This window comes from Carassius carassius, chromosome 15 (genome assembly GCF_963082965.1).
Source record: "Carassius carassius chromosome 15, fCarCar2.1, whole genome shotgun sequence".
Taxonomy (NCBI): Eukaryota; Metazoa; Chordata; class Actinopteri; order Cypriniformes; family Cyprinidae; genus Carassius; species Carassius carassius.
In genome coordinates, this window is record NC_081769.1 from 26402235 (window position 1) to 26421103 (window position 18869).

General features: G+C 35.5%; 1 protein-coding gene across 10 annotated transcripts in view; it reads right to left on the minus strand.

Annotated features, from left to right (window-relative positions):
• The window catches only part of adgrb1a (adhesion G protein-coupled receptor B1a), an 89494-nt gene extending 75045 nt beyond the window's left edge, over positions 1-14449 (minus strand). For 5 of the 10 annotated variants that reach the window (XM_059568267.1, XM_059568264.1, XM_059568263.1 and 2 more), the window contains exon 1: positions 13886-14447. The gene's annotated coding sequence lies outside the window, so the exon portion shown is untranslated. Of the gene's footprint in view, positions 1-1357; positions 1471-13885 lie in introns of those variants that run through there. The other 5 variants (XM_059568265.1, XM_059568262.1, XM_059568258.1 and 2 more) reach the window with 3 other exon arrangements.
• Between the last annotated feature and the right edge of the window lie 4420 nt (positions 14450-18869).

The window sequence follows — 18869 nt, forward strand, 5'->3', positions numbered from 1 at the left end:
GTCCGGGTGCTAACCTGGCCTGCCTGCAGTCCAGATCTTTCACCTATAGAGAACATTTGGCGCATCATTAAACGAAAAATACGTCAAAGACGACCACGAACTCTTCAGCAGCTGGAAATCTATATAAGGCAAGAATGGGACCAAATTCCAACAGCAAAACTCCAGCAACTCATAGCCTCAATGCCCAGACGTCTTCAAACTGTTTTGAAAAGAAAAGGAGATGCTACACCATGGTAAACATGCCCCGTCCCAACTATTTTGAGACCTGTAGCAGAAATCAAAATTGAAATGAGCTCATTTTGTGCATAAAATTGTAAACTTTCTCAGTTTAAACATTTGCTATGTTATCTATGTTCTACTGTGAATAAAATATTGGCTCATGTGATTTGAAAGTCTTTTAGTTTTCATTTTATTAAAATTTAAAAAACGTCCCAACTTTTCCGGAATTCGGGTTGTATATTAATTGTATTGTTTTTATGTAATGTACAATACTAAATGTAATATTAGGTGTAAACTTAATTATTTAGATAATTTCTTGGATAAAAAAGTATTATTATTAATATATATAAATTATTTTAATAAAAAAAAAGAAAAAGAAATTGTACCACAATAACCTAAATAAAATTACCTAAAAATATTTAAGTATCATAAATACACTATTATATTATATTATATTATATTATATTATATTATATTATATTATATTATATTATATTATATTATATTTCCTTCAAAAACTTTTAAACAAATGAGAACAAATAAGAATGCATGTTTTAGGATGGAATTTACTGCCATCTACGGTCAAGGAGGAACATTAAAAGTTGAGGTTCAGTGAATCACTGTATCGAGATTAAAATATTTATTTATTTTTCCACATTTCAGTAATTTGAATAAAGTCAAAATAACATTTCCTCTTCCATCAAGGAAACATGTAAGATTTATTAAATTATAGCCTATTTTTATGTATTTGGTTTAATTTAAATGCTCATATTTTCAAGATGCATTCATTTAAATGCTTAGATGTAGCATAGATCTGTTCAGTGAATGGATTAAAACTATTACATTTATTCAGTTAATGTACAAACAAAGTTCAGAAATGGCTAGCTGTGGACAAAGCGATGTTTAATTAGTTAAAATATAAAAAAAATGTATTGATGATAAATAAACCTTTTATTTTAAACACTTTTAGTTTTTTTTTAATTACAGAAATCGTCCCTGTTTAATTTAAGTATGACTGACAAATATGCATCACATTTATGTTAGAATGTGTAATCCAAATTTTAAATGCATTTCAAATTAATTTAAATTTTTTTTGATTTTTGAGTGTAATAAGGAATATTGTGTATCTTTAACTCACCTTGACTTGACCTCATACTCAACCACACCTGTGATCCATTCCATTCTTTGTCTCTCTCTTTCTCTCTGTCTCTATAGCCTACTGACCTCACGGCTGCTCTAGGGAAACAAGCGCACAAGTGTGTTTGTAGATACGGGGGACTGAGGGTGCTCTGGGGGTACAATGCCCATCCAGTGATAGAGAGCTGTGGTGGACCTCGAGAGAGAGAGAGAGAGTTTGGGTGTGGGAGTGTGTGTGCGTGAGACAGAGTGTGGGAGCTGAAGGGACCCATTGAGCCGGGGACCCTCGCCTCTGCCTTCATTAACATGCAGATGGGAACAGCTGTTGACACTTTGCCGTGACGGCTGAAATATTTAAGACTCGCTGTTTACTGAAACACTCTCGGACTGACTAGCCCACGAGTCCGTCCCTCGCAGTTTCTCTTTGTCTTCAAGTTATCTGTGCAGATAACTGAGCTCTCTCCGCGCATCTGTTCCGAGCGTGATGCTCTCATTTGGTTTGAAAATGGAGCGTTTGAGTGACAGCTTTTAATCCAGCCCCCTCTCTAATGATATTTGCTTCTTTTCCAGTACATCTCAGCTATCAAAATGTCACAGGCAGATTTACTCAAGGCTGGCCCACCAAACAAAGCTTATTTCACCTCACCACTTGAGAGAGAGAGAGGAAATCCATATCTACTACAAATCAATGGCAGGAAATTTACAAGCTTTACCTACAGGCCAACAGCAGCTAACATCTTACTACTCAGGCATGAATAAATGAATACATAAACAGGGATGTCGAGAAGCGAATGGCGGATACTTAGGCAGGGAGTGAGCTCTGTCATGGGGTCAATGGCGCTGACACGCAGATGTCTTACAAACAAACAAAAGACGATGAGCGTGTTACCATTAAGCTCACTGGATAATTACATTAAACGCTTGCTGAGTTGATCACGATGCCATCGAAGCAATAAAAGTTTAAGGAATTATCCCTGGGTTGTCTTTCTCCGTCTCTCTTTTGCTATTTGTCTCCATTCTGCCCTGTGCAGCCTGAGGGGCCTGCCATGGTTCCTCATCACGAAACTAAATAAAACACGACAGACCTTCAGGGCACAATTACCCAATGTTAACAATTAGCTCTCCATGCAGACACTTCACAGAGAGGTCTCTGAAGGCATGCACTCGTCCATATGGAGCACCAAGGATCTTGTATTCTCAACCTCACTTAAAAAAAATACTGAGCCAATGCCATGTTTTTTTTTTTTTTTTTTTTTGTTAAATTAATATGATGTGCCATGGTACATTGGTGTTTCTTCAACTCTGTGCATAGATGGATTTTTAAGAGAGTTTATTTCCAAACGAAATCTTTTCTCCTTTAATCTGTCAGTGAACATTGTTCAACATTGTATGTATTGTACATGCATCACATGACAATTCTATTTATATGAAATTATGTATTGGAATTTTTATTTAGAAATAAAATGGCCAAGACCTTTGACTTGTTAAAGTTAACATTTTATGTTTTATGCCAAATACATACAATTTAATAAAATTGTCAATTTTTGCAAAATAATACAAAATATTATAATAACAACAATAATTTATTTATTTATTTTTTCAATTCTCTTCACTGAGACTTCATATTAACCAAGTACCCTAAAAACTTTATTAGGACCAAAACTGCAATAGAAATGACTGTGGAAATGTTTTTTTCTTTTTATTATTCTTTTTAAATTAAAATATATATTGATATTTTCAACTTTCAGTTTTTTTAATTTTTTATTTTTTTTTATTTAAGACAATCATAGTTTAAAATGTATATTTTATTTTATTGATTAAAGATTCTAAGTCTTGACATGGTTAAAACAATAAAATCTACACATAAAAGCCATTTGAAATTTGATCAAATAAACAAAGATATGTTAGAAAGTCATTCATAATAACCATAAGAAAAAAGGTTTGCAGTGCCGTTCACACTGAAGACATTTTGTATTCCGCTGCACTGCTTTTTCAATGTTTTTCTATGTAAACTTGTGACAAGATGAGTTTGACTGCTTGTGTCTTGTGTCTTTTACATCATTTCACGTGAAAATGCAGCATTTAGGTAAAAACAAGTTCAACAAAAGCTAGCTTTTTGTTTTGTTAATTTTAAGCATCATGTTACTGTTACTGCTTTTTGTAACGAACAACCAGCTTTGTGTAGTTTCAGTGTTTTGGAACATAGCAGCTAGTTACTAGCTGGTCAGTTGTTGGTTCAAGCTGGTTTAGGTGGTTGACCAGCTGCACTACCAGCTGGTGAAGACCTGGCTAGGCTGGAAGACCATCTTGAACCAGCAAGAAAACTATTTACCATGTTCCAAAAACCAGCTTGACCACCTTATGCTGTATGACCTGGTTTTCCCAGCAGGGCTGTGAGTGAGAAGCCAAGTCACGCAGACTCCACCGGGGGATATGGATGATTACATGCATTGACAGTACCGGTGGGACACTATTTCATGCCAGCAAAGACATACAGAGCAATCCAAACCTCTTTCTAAGGTAACTCCACTCCATCTGTCCTCAGTACAGTAATGATAATACTAAAAGAGCAGGAGAATGACAAGGGGAGGGAATGAGAGCAATCGAGCCATTTCACTATTTGAGGGCTGACACAGCCTATCACTGTCAGCGCCTGAGAGATGACCTGCTCCATCCATCAAACTGTCCCGACCTGAGAGCGAGAGAAAGACGAAGAGAGATTACAGCCTGTTTAATCTCCCTCGTTCTCTCTCATTAGAAAAGATATATAGTCCTATTATAACAATCTGTATGGACAATGTGGACAGACTGACATTTGCAAGACAGAGTGAAGTGGGGAATAAGCCCTTTAGAAGCAAGCCACACAAAAAATGTGTCTATAAAAAAGGTGCGTTTTAACCAACCTGGTTAATCTGAGTTCTTCAAGTATGGTGCAATCACAAATCGATACACAATATGAATATATTGTATAATGTAAAATTTTCAGCTTCATTAAAGAAATGCATTTTATCATGGGTGGTATATGATTGCAAGGGAAAGTATAATTTACTTTGGTTTATTGCTAGAACAAGTTTTTGTGTTGAAGGGGTCATGAACTGCCTCTTTCTATTATTGTGTGCTGTTTTTTGAGGTCCACTATGCAAAAAAAAAAAAAAAAAAAAAAAAAAACATAATTTTGGGTAGTAGTCTTGGAAATAAACACCCGCTTCTATGATTGGCTAACAAGTTGCCTACATCCTTCACAGATGCACAGATGATGTGATTTAGGTTAAAAATGAATAAAAAAGTAATAGTGATCACGTAATATAAACAATTAATCGCACTTGTGTGGTGTGACATCTGATCTAATATATAGCATCATCTTTTAGTTGAAATCTTTATGAACTCCCTGCGTTCAATTGTATCTTGTTTGTAAACGAATCCTTGGTAAAATGAAGTGAGCAAAAGACCAAGTTCTTACTGATGCTGTCTGAAACTTTATAAAAAATATAGTTCTTCCACTCTTTTCTAATGCTGGGATCAGAAGGAAGGCAATGCAAAGACTTGAATTTTTCCACAACTTGGCACTGAACAGTGTCTTGTTTTCTTCAGAGTCACCTTTATCGTTTGGTCTCTGCTAGACCTGCGTTTGTCTCTCTCGTTATTTACACTACAATTGTGAATCAGTGGGCAGGGCTAAACAGGCAGTGATGTAGAAACAGGTGTTGATCTTCTTGTGTGGAGGCAGCGTTTAGTCATATTACGTTATAAAAAGGCACATTCCACAACCTGTCGTTGTCATTGATTTATTGAGATTCTCAGTCTATCGATTAAATTATATGCTGATCTCAAATTATTCTTATTCATTTGGGTACATTTCGGTTATCATGTTCATTTTGTCTTAAAAGAATTGACTCTTAAGAGTCATTTGGTCATAAATCAGACTACACTAGTTGGGTTTTATGTTTGTTTTTGTCTGCAGCCCACAAGGAAAACTATAAATATGTCCATTATTTTGCAGAACACAATCTTTTAGTTGCATCAGATTGACCAGACATTCACAACTTTTCTACAATTTCTCAGAAACCCCGCAGTTGTCACCATTGAATTTGAACATGTTAAATTTGTTAAATTAATTTAAGGTTGACTTCTGAAAAGACACGTGGCCCCTTAAATTTGAGCCTGTACATTCACAAACAGCTGCTGTTTGCCTGAGGAAAACCACATTTGTGCAGAGTTTGGAAATTAATGGGATGGAATGAAAGAGTTTTCACTGCCACAGATAAACGCTCTACTTCACCAAAGTCTACAGAAAGGCTGACATGGCCAGATTGGACAGTCTGCACTTCCGGGAGCAGATGTTTTCACTTTCTTCTGCTTTTCTTATCCCTCCACTTGTTTATCGAAGGGGAAAAATACAAAATACTTCTACGATAAACACAAAGAAAAAAGCAAGTCTAATTACTTGCAGATGTATTTTGTTCAAAAGACTGATTCAGTTACAGCATTTAGCCAGTAAAAAGAATCACAGATGAGGAACACTGTGGTTCATCTGTTGTTGTTGCTTTTTATGTCTACACAGACATAAAAAGAAACAAAAGAAAGGACGTCTGCCGCAATATGTTGAAAGGCCACTATGAACTCAGAATAGAAAAACGAACGACGACGGAACAGAAAAAATATATAAAAAATGGGAATACTGCGCCCTCAAGAACACTGACGCACAGTGACTCAAAGTCACAAAAATGTCTTTAGGTAACAAACAGTTACAATGATGGAGTCGGGTATATCACAATAAGCAAATACACAGCGCTGACAGCTATTCAAGCGCTACAGCGGTGTCGAGAGTGACACACCTGCGCAGTGGGGGAGTTAACGACACTGCTCCGGAGACGCAGGCCTTCTGAGATTTGAGGGGGCTTTACACCGCGACAGAGATGCAATGTCAGATACTGAGGATTATGCATGCACTTCACATCAAAGAGAGCTTTGTTCTCACAAGTGAACATAGACAGGCGGAAAAAGAGCGACTACGTTCATTCATTCGCTATTACAGACCCCTTTTATTGAAGTTTGTACACAAAATGGCCTTAAACTGATTTGGCACAAAGCCCTGAAAAGTCTTTAAAAGAGATTTCTTGTTCGAAATTGCGTAGGCACTCCAGGATGTAACGATTTTGAGCTATTTAGTTTTGCACACATTGCTGTAGACATGGGACTCCCTTTGTGTAAACAGTTTTAGCATGAATTACACTCTGTCTTTTCAGAAAACAAATGACTGAAGAGTAAAGGAAAAAAGAATGATAAAAAGTGAGCCAGAGATAAAAGCAAGTCGCTTTGCCTTCTATTGTATTTTTTTAAATGTTCTTGGTTGCTGTAAAGGAAGGGTCAAACGAATATTTGAAATGAAATCACAAAGGAGCAGAACACTCGCCATCTGTGATATGTTTCATAGGTTTCTCTCTGTCTCTGTAGTGTATTTTTCTCTCTTGTAACCTTTGTTTAACTGACTCATTTTATCTTTTCAAAGTTGTCACGAAATGGAAATTGCAATTGTCTTCTCTCGTCTATCGTGATATAATTATGTGCAAGTGAAACAGCTTCCTAAACAAGAAAAAATAGAATGGGACTTGATTTTGTCCAAAAAAAAAAAAAAAAAAAAAATTGAGTATAAAAAATTATAGTGTAAAATACATGCAGTATTATGTACACAGAATGTATACTGTTAAAATATACTGTATAAATTTTTGTTGTTTTTGTTTTTTTAAGTCAATATGAATATGTCTATTGATGTACCTGACAAATATATTTTTAGATGTAGACAATACATATTCAGATTTTCATTTATATGTTCAGGATTTATAAATACAGTATGTACAGTATTTTGTGATTTTCAAATGCAACTTTACAATTCTATCTATATATTCATGATCTTCAGACTTACTTATGTATTCACAATTTACATATTCAGACATACATTTAAATATTCAGTTTCATATTATTTCCTGTTTAGCTCTTCATAATATATATAATCTTTTAAAGAAAGGTTGCACAAATATACTGTCCATGCAAAGGAATTTAAATCATAAATCTGATTATGAATACTATGTGAACTCAAGAAACTGACTTCATATATCCACAAATCACCTTAGAACCTGTTGGTTAAAAGTAATTGCAAAAATACCTTGGAAAAGAGAAGCAAGTCCTGAGAAAACCACTTGGTTTGATATTTCTTATAGAACTGTTTACTTTTAAACCCACTGAATATTTGAATGGAACTTCACAATCTCATGCTTAACAACATGGCATTGGAAGATGATCCAATTCAATTATGTATCAGATCAACAACAACGACAACAAAAATCTGAGTGCAGTCCTGCAAATGTCTGCCAGGCTAATTTTCACTTCATAAATAGTGAGAAAGCTATCACAGCTTATTTGCTAAGCATGTGTTGAAAGGACACATGCTACATTTTCTTCACATTAGAAGAACAGTGGCCTTATTTGATGCTTTGCTGAGAGGAGAGGAGACAAATAAGATTTACAGTGTGTAGGGGTGGTTTGATTGTGACATCCATATGGATGCCACAGAAACAATGAAACGCCTCTGTGCACTTGACATTTAAAAATATGAATGCGTGCATAGCCAAGAAAAAGCTTTCTGTCATTAAGCTCTAGTCGTACTCTGCCATCTATAATTAGCTTACAAAGGTGCCATACAGCTCCGGTGTCCTCACACATTGTGTCATCTGCCATCCTTCCACCGCTGGAGTTTCACTGCATAATTTAGAAAAAAAAAATACACAACGCACGGAGAGATGTGTGTATGTGTGTGAGAAAAGTGTTCTCAAACAAGGTGTTTCCTTCCCTAAAGCAATCACAGATTTATTTTGAGCTCAGATCTGTAAGATCTCTGCTTCACGGAGAAACACCATCCAGCCTCCCTGACTCTGCACTCAGTCAAGGCACAAAGGTCTCACCAGTGTTCCATATTCTTCCCCTTTATGTGAGCTGATGGCCAGTGAACAAGTCAATGAGCATGTTGATTTTGGTAGCAAGAGTAGTTCGTCCTAGATAGATTGTCTAAAATCACAGAAGAGAATATTGTGTTGGATCTGGGAAGATGGGATGAGTGATTTTGTTGTATCTATCTATTTTTTTTCTTAATTATACAAGGTCTGCCATGTACAATATGCCCTATTCAGAAAGACAAAAATGACCTTAAACATTTTATTTAAATACATTTTAATAATTACAAATATTTCTTCTTAACTTTTTACTTACTACAAATAATAATAATTAAAAAACAATATAATTTTAATAAAAAATAGGGGAAAAAATACTAGAACAATGATAAAGTGATTTTAATGAACATATCTATCATTACAAAGCAAGAGTGAGTGTGACGTCAGTAATTGGAAATGTGCACATTGTGATCTCAAGTTGAAATCAAATGGCTGTTTTATTATCCTTGTGTGTGTGCATGTCTTGAACTTGCCATGAATGACATTGAATTATACAATATACAATATACATACCACATACATACAACATACAATATCATATGTATTTTTTGTTTGTTTGTTTTTTAAATATCTGTTAATGTTTATAATATTCAGTATGAGATTCAAAATAACATGCTTCTGTCTTGCTCGCTTTCTAGTATGCAACATGTATTTCATGGCCAATAAGGGCAATTTCTCTTTATTATTTATTTATTTAATACAATGTTAATTTAAAAACTGTTAATTAAAAAAGTGACATTTAAAACTGGGCTTTTGTTTATTTGATTAAAATACAGTAAAACTGTAATTTATGAATATTGTGAAAAGTAAAATTGTAAGTAAAACCCTAGCCCTAACCCTAACCCATGAGGCTGATTTATTTATCTTTAAATATTTTTTAAACACACTTCCAGTTTAAACCTAGCTCATATCTGAATCACATAAAGATCGTTTTGTCATAATAATACAAAATGGCAATAAATACTAAATTACTGTGCACACACATTTACTCTTTTACTCTTAAGCGACAAAAGTTGCATCATGCGACACACCCAAACTGAAGCAAACACACACACACAGTCACAAAGCCATCTGTGCAGCGTTTGAAAAGCCAGCCATTAATACATTTTCATGGCAAGGACCTCAGATGGGTTGCTGGGAACTGTGTCCTTCTCGCCACCTCATTCCAAGCCTGGTCCTACTGTCTCTCAGCTCTCTGTCTAAGATTCATTAGGCAGGAGCACAGGCTCTGATGTAGACCCTAATTAGAGAGCGATTGGTAAAATGCGCGATGTTCCAACCCTGATCATTGTGCTCAACGAGGATGGCCAGGGGCCACAGGCTCCTGTGCACAATCACACCACTAATTGCTTAGCACCTTGCAAACATACCGACCTCATTCCCTCAACACCTGCCCCCCTCTCCGAACCAACTCCATCACAGGAGCTCCAAATATTCAGCAACCTATTTTAAGGGATCTAGCTTTGATTGGACTCATAGCATAGGATGCACATATGTGGTGCTCATGTGGGCGGAGCAGGTTCAAGTTTGGGCTGTAAAGTGTCCCAATTCTATTCCCTATTTTCCAAATATTTTCTGTTTCTTCTTCTTCTTAAAAAAAACCTTACTACGCATTATTAGCATATTGGCTGTTTATTTGTACAAATAAGCACACATTCTGCACGGCCATATTCTACAATCCCTAATCCTACCCAATACCTTATCTTATCAACTACCTTACTAACTATTAATACGCAGCAAATTAGAATTTTTTTTAGACAAAAGTAGTAGTAAATGGTTTTCTTAATTTTAAAATAAAGTGTGACCAAAAAAGTTTATTGAAGCTTAATAAGTGAGACATCAGAAGACAGTGATGATTGCATTGTTTTCATTGTTGACTGACTGTCGTCAAACTGTGTATTGAATTTCCTTCCAAGTTTCCAAAAAAAATTTAAACAGTATTTTAAGTACATTAAGTGTTGTGTAAACCAAAGCAGAGAGCGTGTGAAATGTTTCTGTGTATGTTGGGAACAGAAACCTGTCACAAACAGACTTATGCATGCACAAACATGCTGTGATTGTGCTTAATGAAATGTGCTCTGTGGCTTCTGATGCATGTTGGCTTGACAAGGAATGGTAGTTGAGAAAGGCATAGTCTATAAGAGGAGAGGAAGTGAACGACAGAATAAGGATGTACAGGAGAAAGACAAAAGAGGGACATCTAGGTTAAAAGGCATGGATGGCTGCCCTCCAAAAAGCCAATAGTGCCAGCTTGCCCAATTTCACTGCAGCTCATGATTAAGAACTATGCTGTCAGCCTGCTCCTGCATGATCTATTTTTATTCTCAATGTATCATCCCTACTCCTTTCCTCAGATGAAGAAAACACAGCTGTCCAAATATCTGTGACCACAGGGCAAGTGCTGCATTCTACGTTTGCCTCTTAAGCTCAAAACTCCCCGGAGACTCACGGCAGGCGTGTATCTAAAAGAGGCAGTCGGGCAGAACTGATATGACTGTGCCATTTACATTTAACACAAAGATTGTTACATGCATATTTCACCGGATTCAGTCAGAATCATGACCTGTTTTCTGTGATGATTATAAAAAAAAATTATAATATATTTAATATTTATTTTAATTTGATTAATAATTGAATAATATATATATATATATATATATATATATATATATATATATATATATATATATATATACACATACATATACTAATATTCTAATATACTAATATTCAATATTATAAATAATATTTTCTTTACTTTTTATTATTATTAATGATATTGAGATCTCAAATTATATGGTTTATTTTGTAATTTTTCTTATTTTTTTAAATGATTAATATTATTGAATGCTCAAAACATGGCTGGTTTTATAATTTTTTTTAATAACAAATATTAATACTATTGAGAGCTCAAATCAAATGGCATATATATATATATATATATATATATATATATATATATATATATATATATATATATATATATATATATATATATATATATATATATATATATATTATTGATATTCTTGAGAGCTCAAATCCTGTTTTGTTATCCTTGTTATTAAAATGATCGAGAACTCAAATCATATGGCTTGTTGTGTTTTATTATTACAATTATTCAGAGCTCAAATCTTATGGCTTATATTATTATTTACTGTTATTAATATTATTGAGTGCTCAAATCAGTTTCTTATTATTAAATCAACACAAACACAATAAAAATTATAGGCAAATCATTGGACCAAAACATTGCTTTTGTTAATAAACTTCAATATTGAGTGCTTAATTCATAAGGCTTATTTTATTGTTTTTTATTATTAAAATTATTAATGTTATCAAGAGCTCAACTCATATGGCTAATTTAATTATTTTTTTCGTTGATGATGTTTTTTTTATTGAAATTGTATAATTTTTGTACAAATCATATGGCTTATTGAAGAGAGTGATCAGGAATCAGAAAAAAGGCTAAAAATCCCAGACTTACATTCAAAAATGGAGATCAGAGGAGACATATCTTCAGATCATAGTGTCATAAAGACTTAGAGGTGGGTCTTTTAACTGAGGCCATTCCATAAGATATTATCAACTTCCTAAACACCCTAGCAACCAACCAGAACACCCTAGCAACCATATAGCAATGTGCACCAGCCACATCTTCACACCAGAATATCACAGGCACATTGAGGTGAGCTCTTTTGACTTGGGCCAATGAACCGTGGACCTTGGATATACCATAGAAAGGCATATGATAACATTTTGGCAGCAAGTTTCACTAATATTATTTCACCCCTTATTATAATACTTGTTTGATTTTTATTATGCAGCTGATCATTCCTATTATTAATGCTGTGGTGATGCTGATAGACTATATATTATACATATTTTTCAGGTATTTATATGGTTTTGAGTAGAGCAAACAGGTCGAGCAGTATCATAACCTGTTGTTGAGGAGCTTGGCTGTGCGCTTCAGACGGGCTGGGGTTGCGTGTGATGCAGTCAGAGGCTCTGGCGAGTCTGAAAGTGCGCAGTGAGGCATCTCCTGCTCTGTGATTGCCGTTCATTTCCCTATTCCCACGGAGGGAATTGAGCGCTGGCACAGTCCCCCCTACTGTACAAACACGGAACTTCTACTCACTCACCATCAGTAACTCTCCGCCAAACACCAGCAAACCACATCTATTATTACCAAACGAGAAGTTTCCATACTCTCTGTGTGTAATGGCGCATTTGGCTTGCTTTAGACTTTACAATCAGCATATGGTAAAACAGTTTCATAGAAAGAAAGAGAGAGAGTCGAAAAGAGAGCCAGCAATGGAGTCATTGTTCATGATTTTATGTTGCATTTACTGCAAGACAAGTGCTATTTTAGTAATATTATACTGGCATCTTTTTTATCATTTATAAAAAAAAGTGTATTTTTTTACTTTAACTTAAATTATTTTTATTTGTTTAATGGTGATTTTGCATGTAAGTACGTGCACATCAAGTATTTTGCGGCTGAAAGAGGAAAAGAGGGAAGTGGGAGTTTACCTTTTAGTCACATTGTTAAAGAGAGACATCGTCACTGAACCGGACAAAACACGAGCTCTCAACCTTTTGCTGAACGCTGCACTAGTTCTACATCACAAGTGGTTTGCTCTTAATATCAAGTGACAGGTTCTGTAATAATATTTAAAGTGGAATATGTGTCATATACTATAAAAATCCCCCAAACGCATCAATATATCCGAATACAAGCCGAATACATCGCCATTGTAATATAGGCAACGTGTGGTAAATCGATTTAAGTGACAAACACGAATAAGAGAGAGAGGGAGAGAGAGAGACAAAAGTTATGAAAAAAACAAACTATAAAAACTTTGTTCCAGATTCATGTTGCAACCAGTTTTGCGAGTATTAGGTTTTGATGTTGTGCCGGTGAAGGATAGGAGACACGAGACGGGAAGGTATATTCCCATTCCACAAGGGAGATCAGAGCAGCAACTATTGCGCACAATGTATAGCCAATTTAAAAAAAAAAAAACACATGCTTAACTGCATCCAGCGAAGCTAAAATTGTCAAATATGTTTGTTCTGAGATCATGTTTTTATGCCAAAACTGTTTTGTCCATTGGACACTAGGCTGGTCAACACCGCAGTTTGGTACCTTGGAGAGCGAAAGCTGTCTGACGAGAACGAAAGGCACAGAAAAATGCATATACGAGTTCAGAAAACCTCTACATACTGAATTAGCCTACACAGATTTGTCGTGTCATTCTCTGATGTAACACTTATAAAGAGTACAAAAGATCCAACAGAGTTGATGAGAATGACCCTAGTCTCAATCAATGCGTGAGTAAAAGCAGATATCACTCAATTATTGTAGACAAGGTATAATTGATATGAGGCTGTGATTAAATTACTGAATATATTATTACGTGTAAGCAAAAGCATTTCATTTAATTACCATGTAAAGTGGGGCTGAAATGTGGCAAACATAGGGTCTCTAATCACATTCTAGATAGATCATAATGAGGGTTTACCTCGAAAAGGTTGGCATGTTCCATCTGTTTGTTTGCACATAAAAAGCCTTCGACTATTCCTCCAACTTGTTCAGAAAAAGTTCGCTGTATTCATTCTTTCAACAGGCAATATCTGATGGAACAATGACACAAAAGAAGGTCTGTGTGCTCCAGTGGAAGAGAGGTGCTCACAGGACCGAAAAAAAGCAACAAGCATCCATAAATTCACAGCGGATCCTGTTAATGTGTGTTTCTGTTCTGTCACTTCTGATAATGTAACTCTGTTTCCCAAATGTTTATTATTTAATCCAGTCCGCGAGTCGTAATGGTTGTCCTGTTTTCCGGGTAAAAAGTCCTGAAGTGGTGTGTGAAGGCTCCAGGGAGGTGAGGTGTGCGGTGAGCGTAGCCCAGGCTCGGGTCGGGTGGCCTCTCGGTGCGTGTCGAGGCAGTGGGAATCTTCCTCTCCTCGCCCGCTCTGTCCACACTAACTGGATTCAGTGTTTGAAGGCAGGCAGTTGGGCACTAAATCATATATCCAGCAGCCCCCCCTTGTGGAGCAACAACATTGCGTGGGTCACACCAGAATGAAGGAGACACGATGAGAAAGTGAAAATGAAGCGCACGGAGAAAGACGGAAAGAGGGAGAGAGAGCGCACGGAGGCAGTTGTTTAACCCATTCAGAACCGATTAAAAAATAATTACTATAATTTATATGTAAATTATTTATATTTATATATATATATATATATATATATATATATATATATATATAGATAAAAAGTGAATACATTTGTGTGTGTGTGTATATATATATTTAAATAGAAATAAAATTACAAAATGTATACATTATATATATATATATATATATATATATATATATATATATATATATATATATATAGTATTTTTTATTTTACATTTATTTAATTATGTTTTTTTATTTATTTAATTATGTATCTTTTAAAGAAGACGGTTTCTACCTCACTTAAGAATTACAAAAATGCACTTTCGTAAATATTTATGAAATTATAGTGAGCAACATGCGACGTCAATTCAATGCAAATTGTGCTCGCAAGAGATATTTTGGCGCCAAACCACCGGAGGTGCCCTTGGAAAACGCGGTTTCTCCAGCTTTTGGCTCGTGGGCGGCCACCTGCTCACCGCGCGCGCTCGAGCTGGAGACTCTGGGTTCTCCACCTCGAAGGCGGAGAGTGGGAGGCTTCTGATGCTAAAGCTGCTCCTCATGGAACCGACTGGAATCTGACAGAAGCGGGAAGAGCAATATTAAGCAAAAACATGTCGTCATGGCACCAGACGCCGCTTTCCTGTTGCGCAAAAGATGCAAATGATCAGCTGGCATTCAGGGCAACCCGTGCAATGTAAACATGGGAAAGTGTTAAGAGTGAACTCTTTGCAAAATAATATGTATAATACCATAATTATGCAATATAGAAATGATGAATTATGTGCATTTCTAAACCATGTGCTCTGCAGTACCTTGCAAGTCTGTTTCTCAAAGAATCAAGACATTTTCATAAGTAACACTATTGTCTTTTTGTCCAGTCATCAACATTAACGTGTCATGTCTTCATATTCCAACAACTATTATTTATTTGAGTTTTGACCTGGGTTAAAGCATCTAAGCTGGGAAAGCCCTCTAATGTGAAAAAATGTTAAAAGAACTGCTTGCAGAAACAAGGTTTCCTATATCTTTTCTCATGTGGTATAACTACAATAAAACACTGAGAGTTCTCTCAGTTTAGAACATTCTTCTTTTTGTGTTTCACAAAAGAAAGTTCACAATGTTTTGGAATAACATGAAGATGATTAAATATTGATATCATTTTCATTTTTGACTGGATAATTCTATACAAATCCCAAATCCCTTTGGGATCAGCCACAAATATCCCTTTGGGATTCATTGATCTGCGTTACCCTTCAGATATAGATCTATGTGTGCTATCTTCTTTTCCACCTTGTGTTCAGATGTCAGGTACAAATGTGTTGCCTTTATGTTCAAATAAGTCTTATTATTTATTTCAGTTTCGCCCTTGGCTTGGACATCACAGCTGGGTAAACCCTCTGATGTGAGACTGAAGAAGAAAAATGTGTTTCCGTGAGCAGGAGCATGAGTAAAGGTTTCTAGATCTTTTCATGAAATAGAGAGATATACTGACATATACTGAAATGCATACATTTATAATGTCAACTTCAATCCCAAAAAATAATGTCCATGTGAATGAGCGATGCCTAAAATAGCTTAACGTAAAAGTTGCTGCTGATGTCATGCTTCCGTTATAAACCTCTATTCTTGCATCATGTCAACACTTTCAGATAGTTATTGTGTGGCTCCTTATTTAGTCTGAGCTAAAAATGGAAGTACTGTGAAAAACAAACACTTTGGCAAGGTTTCTTGTGCCTGTAAATAGATCTAATGTTGGATGACATCTATCTATGGTATCTATCTATCTATCTATGGTATCTATCTATCTTTCTATCTATCTATCTATCTATCTATCTATCTATCTATCTATCTATCTATCTATCTATCTATCTATGGTATCTATCTATCTATCTATCTATCTATCTATCTATCTATCTATCTATCTATCTATCTATCTATCTATCTATCTATCTATCTATCTATCTATCTATCTATCTATCTATCCATCCATCCATCCATCCATCCATCCATCTATAATAATCATCTACAACCCGAATTCCGGAAAAGTTGGGACGTTTTTTAAATTTTAATAAAATGAAAACTAAAAGACTTTCAAATCACATGAGCCAATATTTTATTCACAATAGAACATAGATAACATAGCAAATGTTTAAACTGAGAAAGTTTACACTTTTATGCACAAAATGAGCTCATTTCAATTTGGATTTCTGCTACAGGTCTCAAAATAGTTGGGACGGGGCATGTTTACCATGGTGTAGCATCTCCTTTTCTTTTCAAAACAGTTTGAAGACGTCTGGGCATTGAGGCTATGAGTTGCTGGAGTTTTGCTGTTGGAATTTGGTCCCATTCTTGCCTTATATAGATTTCCAGCTGCTGAAGAGTTCGTGGTCGTCTTTGACGTATTTTTCGTTTAATGATGCGCCAAATGTTCTCTCTAGGTGAAAGATCTGGACTGCAGGCAGGCCAGGTTAGCACCCGGACTCTTCTACGACGAAGCCATGCTGTTGTTATAGCTGCAGTATGTGGTTTTGCATTGTCCTGCTGAAATAAACAAGGCCTTCCCTGAAATAGACGTTGTTTGGAGGGAAGCATATGTTGCTCTAAAACCTTTATATACCTTTCAGCATTCACAGAGCCTTCCAAAACATGCAAGCTGCCCATACCGTATGCACTTATGCACCCCCATACCATCAGAGATGCTGGCTTTTGAACTGAATGCTGATAACATGCTGGAAGGTCTCCCTCCTCTTTAGCCCGGAGGACACGGCGTCCGTGATTTCCAACAAGAATGTCAAATTTGGACTCGTCTGACCATAAAACACTATTCCACTTTGAAATAGTCCATTTTAAATTAGCCTTGGCCCACAGGACACGACGGCGCTTCTGGACCATGTTCAAATATGGCTTCCTTTTTGCATGATAGAGCTTTAGTTGGCATCTGCTGATGGCACGGCGGATTGTGTTTACCGACAGTGGTTTCTGAAAGTATTCCTGGACCCATTTAGTAATGTCATTGACACAATCATGCCGATGAGTGATGCAGTGTCGTCTGAGAGCCCGAAGACCACGGGCATCCAATAAAGGTCTCCGGCCTTGTCCCTTACGCACAGAGATTTCTCCAGTTTCTCTGAATCTTTTGATGATGTTATGCACTGTAGATGATGAGATTTGCAAAGCCTTTGCAATTTGACGTTGAGGAACATTGTTTTTAAAGTTTTCCACAATTTTTTACGCAGTCTTTCACAGATTGGAGAGCCTCTGCCCATCTTTACTTCTGAGAGACTCTGCTTCTCTAAGACAAAGCTTTTATAGCTAATCATGTTACAGACCTGATATCAATTAACTTAATTAATCACTAGATGTTCTCCCAGCTGAATCTTTTCAAAACTGCTTGCTTTTTTAGCCATTTGTTGCCCCCGTGCCAACTTTTTTGAGACCTGTAGCAGGCATTAAATTTTAAATGAGCTAATTAAGTGGATAAAAGTGTAAAATTTCTCAGTTTAAACATTTGCTACATTATCTATGTTATATTGTGAATAAAATATTGGCTGATGTGATTTGAAATTCCTTTAGTTTTCATTTTATTAAAATTTAAAAAACGTCCCAACTTTTCCGGAATTCGGGTTGTAGAAATTATATAGAATTATATAGAAATTAATTCAATATACTTTTTAAAATTCAAACTGAAATTCTGCATGTTATATAAATTATACAAGATGTAATTCTTCATCCTCAATTCAAATGAAATCTAACTTTCTCAATTCAATTCTGAATGATGCACAATCCTGTTGGTGGCATCCCAGCTTCCAAAAACCACAATATGTGCTGCTTCAGCAGAGATTAATTCAGTTTTAGCTGTTATTTTCTATGGAAGGCATTTTCTGCCAAATTTAAATAAATAAATGAAATTATTAAAATTAAAATTAACTATTTCATTACTGAAAACAGTACGCAAAATATGTGACAAAATTGAGAATGAAATTAAATGATTTCATTTTCACGGTGACATACCTGTCAAATTGAAAAATAAAATGCAATTGCTGATTTCACATTTCATTTTCAGTACAGTCTCGAGGCAAGACTGCCAATATTAAAATGAAAAGCAAACTTGAAAAAGAAACTACACATACAGTTTTTACAAAGCTCTTTATTACCGCTCACGCAATAATAGTGACACAATTCAAATTTAAATGTAAATTTTACTTGTCATTTTAATTCCTCTTTTATTTCACTGTTCATTTTGTTTTCATTTTCAAAGACAACCTGCATGCAAATTATATGTTAATGAGTGGGTGTGGCTTATTCAAGTAACGGCGCTAG